This window comes from Pagrus major, chromosome 22 (genome assembly GCF_040436345.1).
Source record: "Pagrus major chromosome 22, Pma_NU_1.0".
In the NCBI taxonomy this organism is placed as follows: Eukaryota; Metazoa; Chordata; class Actinopteri; order Spariformes; family Sparidae; genus Pagrus; species Pagrus major.
In genome coordinates this window covers 20,593,448-20,606,791 of record NC_133236.1, presented here as the reverse complement: position 1 = coordinate 20,606,791, position 13,344 = coordinate 20,593,448, and positions in this window count along the sequence as shown.

Below are 13,344 nucleotides of genomic sequence, written 5' to 3'. Positions count from 1 at the left end.
ACATAGTGCACATCTTAAATATGCTAGCCCGCTGCTCGCTGTAGCCTACAACAGACAGATATGAGTGTTGCATCATCAATCATCTCAGCTGAATCAAAAAGTCAAACTAGCTCAGCTTTGACTAACTATAACAGTAAAATGCCACTTTTAGTATATTAATAATCTAATAATGTAATAATGTATTGCTCACGTGGGAGAAACGAGTGATGACTTTTACCTTTGATACTTTTTGTTGATAGCAGTCCTTCACTTTTACTTTAGTGGGAAGTTGTAATGGAGTATTTTTCTTTTATAGTCCAGTATCTGAGTATTTCTTCCACCGCTGTCTATTTGGCTCTACGCACACAAAGAACCAAGGTGCATGTGTGTTATATATTTGTGTGTATGTGTGTGTGTCTTTGTGTGTGTACAAAGCCACGGGGAAGGATCCGTCTGGTCAGAGGCAAGATTAAGAGGACACGCCAAGGACTCCCATGATGCAATACAGGACTTTCGTTCTGAGGCCTGAAAGCGTCGCCCGGGCCTGCAGGCTAAATTGACCCCTGAACCCCTTCTGCAACTTCCTGGACCTCCCTCTCTCTTTCTCTGTAGTCTTTTCCCCACCTCTCCCCCTCTCCCTCTATCTCTCCCCCTCTTCAAATGTGCCTCCCCTCAGCCCTCACACCCATCGCTTTCACACACAGACACCAGCGAGCGGGCAGCAGCCAAATGGCCTGCCCTCTGCTTCATATTGCTGTTGGTCAGGTTTTGTTTTTGTCTTTGACGGTTTGACTTTCGTTCACAAAGCCCAGGAGGACTCCTACAGCCCAGGGACGGACACACACTCACAAACTCACACTTGCGCCAAGCTGAAGAGTTCCGCTCTGAGACCCCGGGCATCTTCTCCAGCTTCTGTCAGAGCCATGATGTCATTACGAAGAGACACAATGCCTCTTCATTATCCCCCCCATAGACACACACACACACACACACACACACACACACGCACCCTTACCACTACACAAACACACATACACACACAAGCTTCATGGTCAAGAGCACTAGAAGCAGCACATGCTAAGGTAGAGGTGAAAAGCACTGTGAAACAGGTAAAGGTGTAAGAAAGATTGAAATAAATTATTTACACCAGTTTTGTATCCAAACTAGCTGATTGATGTAAGTTAGATACCATAAACTATCAGATGTTGTGTGTCTTGAATTACATATTGCACGTTCCTTAAATTTCATTTTAAAGGAGCAATTTGTAAAATATGGTGAGAATTTTAGGTTAAAACAATAAAAAAAAGATGCACGAACCACATCTACAGAGTGCTGACATTATGTCAAAGACGTCTTTGACATAATGAAAGATGTATTGGGTTACACAAATGTGTACTAAAGTTATTAGCATGCTAACGAGCTAGCCCTGGCAAGAGGTGATAGTCTAAAAGCAAATTTTGCAAAAATAGATCAAAATATTACAAAGTATCTTTTAGTTGAACTTACACTAAAAAAGGTTAATCACAGGGTATATAAAAAGTCAACACAAAAATTGAATATACAGCGTGTCTTAGCAAAAGTTGTCTGCCCCAGAAATCATAAAGGTCTTATTAAATCTCCTTATGCTCTGATTTTAATTAACTGCTGTAATACGTCCTGTCACTGCCCTCCTCGTGCCTCGGGGCTGTCTCACGCCTTAATAATCTGATCAGATAGTGCAAAGCAGCTCTGTCTCTTTCACAAAATGAAGCTCTGTAGTCGTGACGAGGTAACTGTGAAAGATGACATGCAGTCACAGAAACAGTTTCAGTACATATCAGTAAACACAACCCCAAAATTAACCTCATATTGGCCTGAAGGGTTTAGTGATCTGAGAAACAGGTCACTGACCAACAGTGTGCTGGTGCACCTTCATTAGCCGTATGGTTGCATACTGTGATGCTCTGCTTTTCTGCCTCAAGACAATACAACAGGGTCACTGAGAGAGGTCACTGGAAACATAGGCCTAAGAGGCCACCCTAATAATGTTGTGGTTAACATATGTGACCTTTGATATGTGACCCCCTGAATACGATTAATATTCTTTACCAAAAAACGTATGAAAATGGACTATTTTTGAGATATAATTATTTATTATATTATGATTTAATCAATTGACAATCCTGCTGACAGATTATGGCATGAAGACTTCATCAGAGCACCTGTAGCATCAGTGAGTCCTCTTTTTAAAGAACACAAAAAAGTTTTACACCTGCACACCTGTGGGAAATAGAAGATCTGCAAACCCATAAAACTGGCTGAGATGTGAAAAAAAACTAAAGGGATAGAAATTAAATGGAAAGGATATTAACATTACAATTTGAATGACATAATAAATGTAAAATATGAAAGAAATTAGTTTAATCAGCTTTTTTATGGAGTACAGTTTTTGGACAACCTAACAGTAGGTTCAGTGGTGTTAATACTTGTGTTATTCTCAGGGCTGGTCTTGAAATGCAGCGATTTGTGAGCCTTAGTTGCCCCAGTAAACACACCCACCACTTTGGCTGTCGCAACTGCAGTGTCTGAGCTCTTAAGGTAGCGCGGACAGACTGGGTGGTTAAAAAGTTAATATGTTAGTATTGAGAAATTTTGCCGGAACTTTCTCTTCCAGTCTTTTCTCTTCTTGTCTCAACCATTCTTTTTTTTTTTTTTTGTCAGAGCATTTCATTTATTGATTGCTGTCTAGATGTTAGGAGATTTTCAACAAATATAACAAAAATGCTCTTGAAATAACTTACCAACCCTAGCTTTAAATTTGTGCATTCTGACACAGTTCACGAGAACAGTCTCAAGGGGAAAGAGAGACTAAGTATAGCCTAAATGCCTGCTAACCCTGAGAGATGTCTCACATCCCCTTCAAGTCAAATTACCCAAGGTGTCTTGCTGCACAAAGCGCCCTCTGTTTACCTTGATTTGAAGTGCCGGTTATTTTTCCTGCTCTGAGCGTTGGTCTACCTCACCTTCCCCGCCACATTCGATTTAAGGACCTCTTTATATAACCCGCATGCCTGCATGTGAGTCATGATACGAGAGGCTCAGATGGTAAAGGAGTCCCAACCGGTGCCCAAAAGACGTGTCACTAGTAATACCTCCCCCCAAGACCTGAGGTGTCTCCTTTCGTTGCGCTGTGGGCCTCTGTGATCCGTGTGGAAGGGCGGCACGCCGGTGCCGAGGCATGCCGTTAGCAGCTCACTAACATAGCATTAGCTCCGCGGTCATCTCAGTGGGCCTGCGCTGTCTCAACTGTTTCCGCACGCTTGGCTACACACACCTTCTGTGGCTCCACACCGATTGTTAGTCGGCGACCCCCTCTGTCATAAGACCACCCTCCCCTTCTCTTACTCCCCCTGCCCGTGTCTCCTCCGGGGCTTTTATTCTCCCTCTTTTTTCTCTCTTTCTTCCTTCTCACTCACTCCATCCGCTCTGTCAAGGGTTAGAGAGGCCTCAGCAGGGGCTCCTGTTGGTGCAACACACACATGTAAAAACATCTCATGGTTGCAGCTCAGGGCCAAAAAGGTGTTCGACAATCCCGCTAAGAAATGGGAGATAAGGAGAGATAGCAAAAGAGAGTGCCATCAGAGCACTTTCTCCTCTCCTTGTGTTCGGGGTTGTGGGACCGTTGCCCGTGGGCGACCTGGAGGGGAATGCGATGCTTGTTAAGGAGACGTTCCTGGGAATGCAGCTTGAACGCCGCGCTGGGAGCGAGAATCTACCCGCTAATCTGTCTGTTCCTCCGAGGCGCATGTCTTCCTGGCAATGAGATGTGTTCTGTTACCACACACACACACACACACACACACACACACACAGACAGCAAAGTCACAGTCCCAGCCAGACGACATCTCGCTCACCCTCCGGGGAGAGAGCAAAGGAGGAGGTTCAGAGGCAGAGGGGGGGAGGCTGGGGAAAAAGGGGAAGCAGATTAGGGAGGTGGATGACATCTCACACATCCTGACAGGGGGGCATTAGATGGAAACGAGGGGAGGACGGAGGGGTGTCAGGGAGGTGGAGTGGAGAAAGGTGGGGGCAGATGAGATGAGGGAAAAAGGGAAGCAGGTGGGAGGGTAACTTTGATGAGCGATGATGGGTGAGAAAGATGGGAAGAGGTAGCTTCGGGAAGCAGTGAGCAAAGGCCACAGAGTTAGCTGGACTTCATATCACGGCCTCTAATAAGGTAGCGGGGAGAGAGAGCAACGTCTGAGGGTGAGGTGTGAAGGGGGTGAAATGGGGTGAAGGGTGGGGTTAGCGGGGCGTAGAGCAGTGTTCTTGAGGGAGTGTGGAGGATCCTTGGAGTCCTGGCACCTTATGGCATGGCCTGCAGTCAAACAGATGCTGCAGGCCATGCCAGCCTTGAGCAGGGCACAGATGAGACCATTTAGAAGCAAAGGAGGGACGTGCCTTGTCTTACCGAGCAGAGCAGAAGTGTGTGTGTGTGTGTGTGTGGACCTGTCTCTCAAAGAAAAGGAGGCGTGAGTTGTTTGTTGAAGTTATGCTAATGCACATCAGTTGTCTTCAGTTAAATGTACGTTCAGCGGGTTAAGACCATGGTGCCCTGGCAACCAGCTGCTAACAGGAAGTGGTGATCTTCCCAGGTTCCAGGTCAGCAGGTATACATTTAATAAACTGTGAGATTATTATGTTAAAACTGGCTCAAATTCGGGTTAATGGGCCCGCATTCATCTAACGACCATAATACGTGGAGCATGGGTGAGGCAAGGCACGTCTCCTGCAGCGTACCCGCAGCAGAGCGCGTCCATTATAACCATATGAAGCTGCTTCACTGACTCACATGCTGCAACCTCGACTTTCTTTTTTTTTAAGCTATGCGGCCCACCAACGTGTACAAACTACACAGAACTGTGTCAAAAACGAGAACAATCTGTTTCAAAATGATTCACATAAATACCTCATTGTATAAGAGGCAATACGACACAGCAGAGCAACCTTGTGGGTGTTTTTACATTTCACATGAAAGCTAATCAATTAAGTCAATGTGTATCCATGATCTTGCCGTGAAACAATCTTGTTAATTAATTCAGTCCAGTAATCACAGCCTACACGTCCAAACCCCTGCATGAAAAACTGCATTATCACTTGGCAAAACTCAATATTCGAACAGTGAAGCCACACTGCAACCTGCTCTGCCCCACCTACGTGACATGTCACGTCTCATTCGCCTCTTTCACATACAGTTCCCGCTACTAGATTACTGTGATAACCTCTCAGGCACGGCTAGCAATTTTTTATGATCCACACATGCAGCTAAATTCAGGAATATTTCCATCTTGCACCTTTTGACACAAGCCACGGCAATGCAGGAATAGATGTGACAACTGCCATGAAACTAAAGAAGAAGAAGAAGAAGAAGAAGAAGATAGGCAAGGCCGGATGTGTGTGTATGCAACGGAAGATGTCTCTTATTATTTTTAGGAACATGGCTCAATATTAGGGACTGAAAATGTAAATAAGTAAGTAGTAAAAAATTACTTTCTTTCTCCAATCATGATTTCAATGTATGTCTGCGTATGAAAAAAGCAGAATGGTTACTGCAAAGCAAAGTGTAATGGGCAAAATGTAAGAAAAGAAAAAAAGAAAAGCAGAATTAGAGTACTTCTATTTCTATGTTGTCATGTATGAAAATACCCCAAATGAACACTGTAAGCAGACAACTCGGTAACTATATGTAAGGAATAATTCTCTCATTGCGTTTCGATCCATATAAGCAGTTGATCACTACAATTCTTTAAGTTTTCTCTAAACAAAACAAAATATTTCCCTGTATACACTTCACAAAAAGAGGAAAAATAATGAATGTATAAAATAAATGTGGGGACACGATGACCATGGCAGAGGGTTTCATTACATCGAACTCTCTTTCCATTCCTGTCTCTCTTCACAAATCACACCTGCACGTTTAAGTATAGTAGACAGGTGAGAGGTAAAAAAAAAAAAAAAAAAACCTGCTGTATCTTTACTTGAGAATCTGTGCCTCTGTTTTGGAAAACTACTGACTCTAGTGGGTGGAAGCATGAAGTAAGTGGAAGAAGAGCAGCGCCAACTCTCTCCTCGCTGTCTATTCTCTCTCCTCCATCTCTATTTTTTCAAGTGTAAGTGATAATATCCTCCCTTTTTCTACCTCTCACCGGCTTGAGTGATTTGCTAAGGCGGTGTGTTCATGTGTGTGTACGTGTACATGTGTGCGTCTCACATTAGCCTTTTTCCATTAAAGCAATTTCGCCGCCCATTGTATTCCTGAAGAGGACCTGGGAAGTCACTAATGGTGCCTTGCGTCCACACTTGCGCGCTCGCACACACACCCTGCCGCACATGCACACAGCAGAACATCTCTCAGCGCGTGCTATCATCACCTGTCGCCTGATTGCTGTAAAACACACACATTAGCATAGAATGAGACACATTATCACTCCTGATTATGGGACGCTAAGAGGTTTCACAGAAAAAAAAGACCTCGCACCTTTTCTCCACAATGCCTGCTGCTAGTGAGATAAATGCATGTTGTCCAACATCTCTGACGCTACCGAAACAGCCTGAAGACTCTGCTGATGGATTTAATGGCCTCTTGTTGTCCATGTTCATAACTGCTCAGATTTGTCATGTCAATACTAATTTTTTAAATTCAGGCGGTGCCGTGATACGGCTGCCACCATCAAAACATGTACTTTGTATGATTCTGGCTGCTGTGAAAGAAGAGTGAAAAGCGCCTGGCTGGTGGTGATTTCAATAGGTTATTACTTATTTTAGTGGGAATATATCTAAGTGGGAACACACAGACATACACACAAATACATGCCGCATCCGCCATGACAGAGGTGACGGCGCATGGTTAGCAGGTGGCCCTCTCTTCCCTGTCTTGATGAGTACAGGAAGTGTCAGTCGTGTACAGCGGAGGCAGGGGACACTTGTTTGAGTCAGAGGTCATCCCTCTCTTCTTTTAGCACTGTTTGCTTAAGTCTGGGGTCCCTGATGAGGTCCCGCCACTACTGAAAGGCCCCGCTCATTTCAGGGGTGGAGGAGGAACAGGAGGAAGGAGGGAAGACGCTGTCATTGATGAGTTTTAACTATTTTCTTTTTGCTTTTCTGGGCTTTTTTTTTTGAGCAGCATCCTGGAAATGGAGGAAGAGCCTTGTCTGGAGCCGCATATAGCCTGGCAGGGTCATGAGGTGGTGGGTGGGAAAGACTTCAGGCTAAGATGGGAATTCCCCTGCGTTTGGGTTCATGGTGTGTTGTGAAAACTGCAAACTTTAAGGGTTGACAAAATCTTTATTTTCTCAGGAAATATTTTTCTTTCTGGTGTGAAATCAGGAGTCATTTCAGGAACTGAGGGCACAGTTTCTTCCTGGGTTTTTTTCTTTTGAAAATATATATTTCTACACAAGAGCTGGCTGAGAAGCTCAATATAAATGTCATAAGGGTACAACCAGCAGCTATTTAATCTAGCTTAGCCATAAAAACTAGCAATGAGGGGAAATCACTATCACTTATTATCAAGTAGAATCTATATGCCAAGCTAATTTAGCATTGTTTCAGCTTAATGTTAAACAAAGAGACACTGTAATGATAGTATTCCTTTAAAGTGATAGTTGGGGTCTTTTTATGTGGGGTTGTATGAGGTACTTATCCCTAGTCGGTGTATTACCTGCAGTAGATGACCATCAGCTCTCCCCCTGTGCGGAGAAGCGGCGTGCAGCACCGACAGGGAAGCAGAGCATTGCACTGTACTTGTACTGTACCCCACATCAAAACACCTGAACTATCCCTTTAAAGTTGACAAAAGCTTTAGGTTTTCGGCCTTCCAGTCAACATCCATGGTCAGAATTTCCGACTTCCAAGCATTCCAGGTGCACTATACCAAAAGTTAACAAAAAACTTTCTTCACTAAAACAAAATGGTGCCTCTTTTTAAGTGTATACAGAACTGAACCCTCAGCAGTGCAGCCTCCTTGCATATATAAATGATATAGAGGAGGGAAAACACATGAGGTAACCGGTGCCATTATCATTTTTTATTTTACTGCACTTTTTTTAGTCTTGAAAACTTCTTAGTATTCAATTCACTCTCCTAATACGAACACTGTAATCTACAAATGGCCTACACCCTGCCATTGTTGTGTGACGTCAGACAGCTGCTCCCTCATGACGTAGGGGTAGATGGATGTGCCCTACTTTTTTTAGTAGAAGGTCGGATTTTGGAGCTCTGAGTTGTCTTGAACACAGCGTTAGTCCCCAGCTGAGAATATGTTACTTTCACCTTTGAACTCAAAAGTCAGAGCTGGGGGTGACGCCTCACCGGAGTTGACCACGTTCTGGTGAAGGAAGTCAAAGAAACAAAATGGACGCCTCTAGTCAAGTCAGCCATTGTTAGCAATACCAGTTCTAATCAGGTTAGGTTTTGTTAGCCTTTGTTAGCAATACCGGGTCGAGGCAGGTTAGCTATATTTAGCCATTGTTAGCAATACTAGTTCTAATGAGATTAGCTATTGTTAGCCTTTGTTAGCAATACCAGTTCTCATCATGTTAGCTACTGTTAGCACCTACAAACACCATACCAACATGTCCACAGATAGGAGTTGGACAGTACAGTGTGTCCAACTGATTTAATGAGACACAAATAAGACAGAAGTGTTAGTAAACAGTATATTCTCCAGAATTCACTTACTGTTGATGCGCAGAGCAGCCATCTTGGATTTTGAGGTCAGGGCTAAGACTCTTCTGACCTTCAGAGAAAGAAATCCAACTTCAGGTGAGGTCCAGTTAAAATGTTCCCAGTTCAAATGGAACAACTAAAAGATTTTGAGTGAAAAATGAATAATTCAATAATTATCAAAATGTTAATCTTTTAAAAAAGAAACCACTGGGACAGAGAACATGCTATTTTAAAGCGATTTTTTAAAAGCAACACAGAAAGTGAAAGAGTGTGAGTTCAGATTTTCTTGGCACTTAGTAGCTTCGTTTGCCCACCTGTCACCACCGGGCATGCACACACACACACACATGCGCGCACACACACACACACACACACGCACACACACACACAGAGGTCTGTGATAATGACATAATTGTCCCGGAGCACACAGCCATGCAAATAGGGAAGATGGCTTGTGTTGCCATCCGTAGGTCTCTGCCATCTATTTCCATTATTCTAATGCACTGCTACTGATGACCTGCTCTCACACAATTAACAGTCAGCGAGTGAGAGAGCGAGAGAGGCTGAAGCAGAGAGAGAGAGAGAGAGAGAGAGAGGGAGAGAGAGAGAGAGAATGTGTGGTATTTGAGAAAAGCATTTTTCTGCCCTCATCTTTCTACCCTGATCTCCTGGCCTGTTTTTTTTTTTTTTTTTTTTTTTTTTTTTTTTTTTTTAATGGTGTACCAGCTGTAACATATGGTAACTTTTCCTCTCTCGTTTTTTTGTTTGACTTTTGTCTCATCTCTTCATCCATCCCTGGAGGCAGAGTTGGAGCTAGTTAAACTTGGAAAAAAAGATTTAAAGGTTGAAATATTTCACACTTTTAGTCCATGTTATTCTCTCATCCATATTCTTTTCTGTGCCTCTTGCCCCCTTATTTTCTCTCTCTCTGTGTGTGTGTGTGTGATCTTGGGAGAATGGGCTGTTGATTCTGGTCTGTTCCTTGGCTCCCCGTCTCATGGTCTTGGCCCAGGTCTGATCTCCGCGATTGGATCGGGGGGCTTTTGTGGTGGCTGATGGGACAGAATTAAGCCAAGTGGCACACACTGAGCACGCTCCATGGCGGGCAGATGGACGGAAAGTGAAAGAGCTGTGATTTCTCATTGTGTCCCGCCGTCTTTTGGGGTGTGTGTGATACCCCCAGAGCACATCCTCCATCCAAGAGCTCTATTCTTCAATCAGTGGCCACCGCTTCCTGGGTCCAGAGACACGCCTCTCCAAGATTTCATCTCTGTATCAGAGCACAACTGGGTTGTAAGCAGCTTAGAGAAGAATAATGCAGGGCAAGATATTGCAGCTCAGTCTTTGTTTAAGGCTCTGTAAAAAGTGAGCAATACAGTCTTTTTTCATTATTTCAAGAGCTTAATTGAATTTTCCTGATGTTTAACCCATAAAGGCGTTTACTTTTTATTAATTAGATGCGTCTGCAGCCGTCCTTATCATCAAAATGACGCACGGCAGATAATTTTAAAATATGGTGTTGTTATTTAAATTAAGTCTCCGGATCAGTGCACTTGCAGTTGTGTCCAGCTGTTGACAATGAGCTCGTATGCTCAAGAGATTTGTGAGGTAAACAGATGCCCAAAATGTCTGTTTAAACATATTCTAAAACCGATTAAAAAGATATAAATGGGTTAAACGACTGAGGCGGTAAAAGTTCCCACAGATCATATTTAACCTCTTACCTTTGGAGCCACCCCCGGCGCCCAGCCCCTAAAGCTTAGCCTCAATGGGATTTTCACCACGAGTGTGTGTAATAGTTATTTGACCCACTGCTTTTTCCGTGAGTGTGTTTGGGTGAATGTGACGATTACAGCAGATTACTTACACCCATGTAAAAACAGGAATTAGTTCCCAATAAGAACTGCTTACAGGGCCTAAAAACGTCAAAGATAATCATTAGGGCCAAGGGGAACATCGCTCATTGCATCACGCAAACACCCACTCGCACCATTACACGTTAAAAAGGAGTAAATACGCCTACCCCGCCTTTCTCCACCCCTCCCGAAACTAGCAAACTGAGCCGGCGGTGGCGGTGCTTAACTGCTCCTCTGATCTGGACATTAGCGAGGGGGCTTTGGAGTTTTTATTTTTTAAGGGGGGGAAAATCATGTGAAGGCTATGAGGTCTGGCCAGGAAGGGTGGACGAAATGCTTTCCATCCAGCCCATCCTCTGTCTAGGACTTGATTCAGGCAGAACCTTTTGTCTCCTGATCTGAGAGCTGAGCGACAACAGGGAGAGAGAGAGAGGAAGAAAGAGAGACCATAGGAGATAACAGTGGAAACATGGCGTCCCCAGTAAGGGTTGAGTGATCTACTTAGAAGGGCCATGGCAGGCCTGGCCAGCAGAAGCCAGATAGATGCCTGAGCAGGCTGGCCGAGGACCAGACACCCCTTTAAATCTGCTACTATGGCTAATCTCTAATCTGGAGATTTACTATATCTGTTCCCCCTCTCCCTCCGTTTCTCTTTTCCTCTCTGTTTCTACTTCTCTTCATCTATAAATGGAGCAATCTGTGAGTATTTCAAAAATGCATTTATCCCCAAAATGTGTTATTAAAGACCGTCTAATTCCCCAGCACATCCCTCAGCTACTCCAGCCCCACCCCTCCAACCAAGCACACACAACACACACGCACACAGGAACACACACTCAACATTTTTTGCAGATGGTCACATAATGCACAATCAGCCAAACAAGACGGCTGATTTTAGGCTGGAATGTTGGACTCCCTCTCCCTTGGAGGGCATCCTTGGTGGACATTGCTAGCTAGAAGCCATTAGATGTTAGCTGGATGCAGCGAGCCAGCACCAGTCACAACCAATCCTGAATCTTCCCTTAACTGGACCGAGCGCTGGTCCAAAAAGCTGGAGCGAGGAGGAGCTTGCCTGCCTGAAACAATGTGTTGGGATTGCAGAAAGACATGCTTGTTGCCATGCATATATCAGGCGATTAGCTCACACATCTTGCAACAGATGAAACCCTAAAAAGCACTTCTTTGCAAAGGTCTTGTCATTTTTTTGGGCCTTTGAATGGATGCAGTCATGGGGTTGGTTGTAAAAGATTGTTTCTTTTAAATTAGAGTAGATTTTATTGCAGCTAGGCGAAAAGGCTGCCAGAGCAACCCAATCGCCAGAATAAATGTTACGTTCTGCAAAACCACAGATAAGTTAAAACTGAACATTACTTTATGTTGCAACTTTATAAGAACGCTGTGCTTATGCTCTGGTTAGGTTTACGCACAAAAACATCATGGTTTGGCTTGAGCTACCTGTTTAGTACACCACGATGACGGCTGAAGATGGCCCAACTTCCAGCTGATTTTTGTCACCACAAAAATGCTGGACATTCCTGCAGGTGGCCTTAGAAATATACAGTCAGCCATTTGCCCAGAGACCACGGTTCAGGACGGTGTTTCAATATGTAAGTAAGAAACCACTGGATATTTTTCACGAGATGTCAGGAAGTTTTCCAGGCGTGTTTGTTGAGACAGAACCAGGTAAGCCAAAAATGATCTTTCCTAACCCTAACCAAAGTGTTTTTGTGCCTAAACCTAACCAGACAATAAGCACGGTTGCTACATTAAATTGAAAAGAAAAGAAAGTTGCAACCATTTTTAACAAGACCTTAGGACATCTCCAGCTGTGTTTGTAGTGACCAGAACAGGTATCTTAAGCCAAAACATGATGATTCCCTAATCCTAACCAAGTGGCTTCTGTGCTTAAACCTAACCAGAGCACAAGCACAGTGTTGTGACGAGAGAAAAATAGAAAATTTAACCTAAAGAAATGTAAAGTTGGAACATAAGGAAAATTAATATATCTGTGGTTTGCCGAAAAAACATACATTGCCAACATTTATCCTGGCGATTAGGTTCCCTTTGCTACCAACAAAAGCACCTTTCCCCCTCAAGCACTCAACACATGGCAGTCTTGAAACTTGCATGATGAAGACATGATGTGTCATAATAATTAGGAGGTGGACAAAGGATCTGCTGTTTAACATGGAAATTTATGCAGTCCCCTGTGTTTTCTATGAAACAAAATTCTGGCATTTTCCTCTCTTTTTTTGTCTTCCAAGTCCGGATTCGTTCAATTCATTGTCACCGCGCCTCCATCTATGATAGGTGAATGTTCACTGACACTAATGTGGCACAGGTCAAGAGAGGAAGGGTCCCACCTAATGTGCATCTTCTTCCCTGCTCTCTTCTTCGCCGCCACCAAAAAACAATGCTTCCCTCCTCCCTCGTTCCCGCTTCCCCGTACTTAGGCCCTCGCAGCAATTATGCCCAATCACAGGGCCTCAATAGGAAGCAACCAGGGCTTGTTTGTGCCTCTGCGGTCATTAAGAGGGGGGCGAAGAAAGGAATTAATGACTTAATTGAGGAGGAGAGAAAAGGGGGAAATCACACAGACTCTGGGAGCGGAGGGGAGACTATGAATGGGGCGCCTGGAACGCTCCTGGAGCAGGGGATTGTGGGATTGCTGAAGTGTGTCAAGATTTTGGTCGTCCTCCAGAGCAGATGGCGGCTTGTCGTTCGCATACCATCTATTCTCCTCTTTGTCAACCCAGAACGGCTTCTTTTGTTCCTCCCCATTGCTTTGCTGCAAAAGTTCACG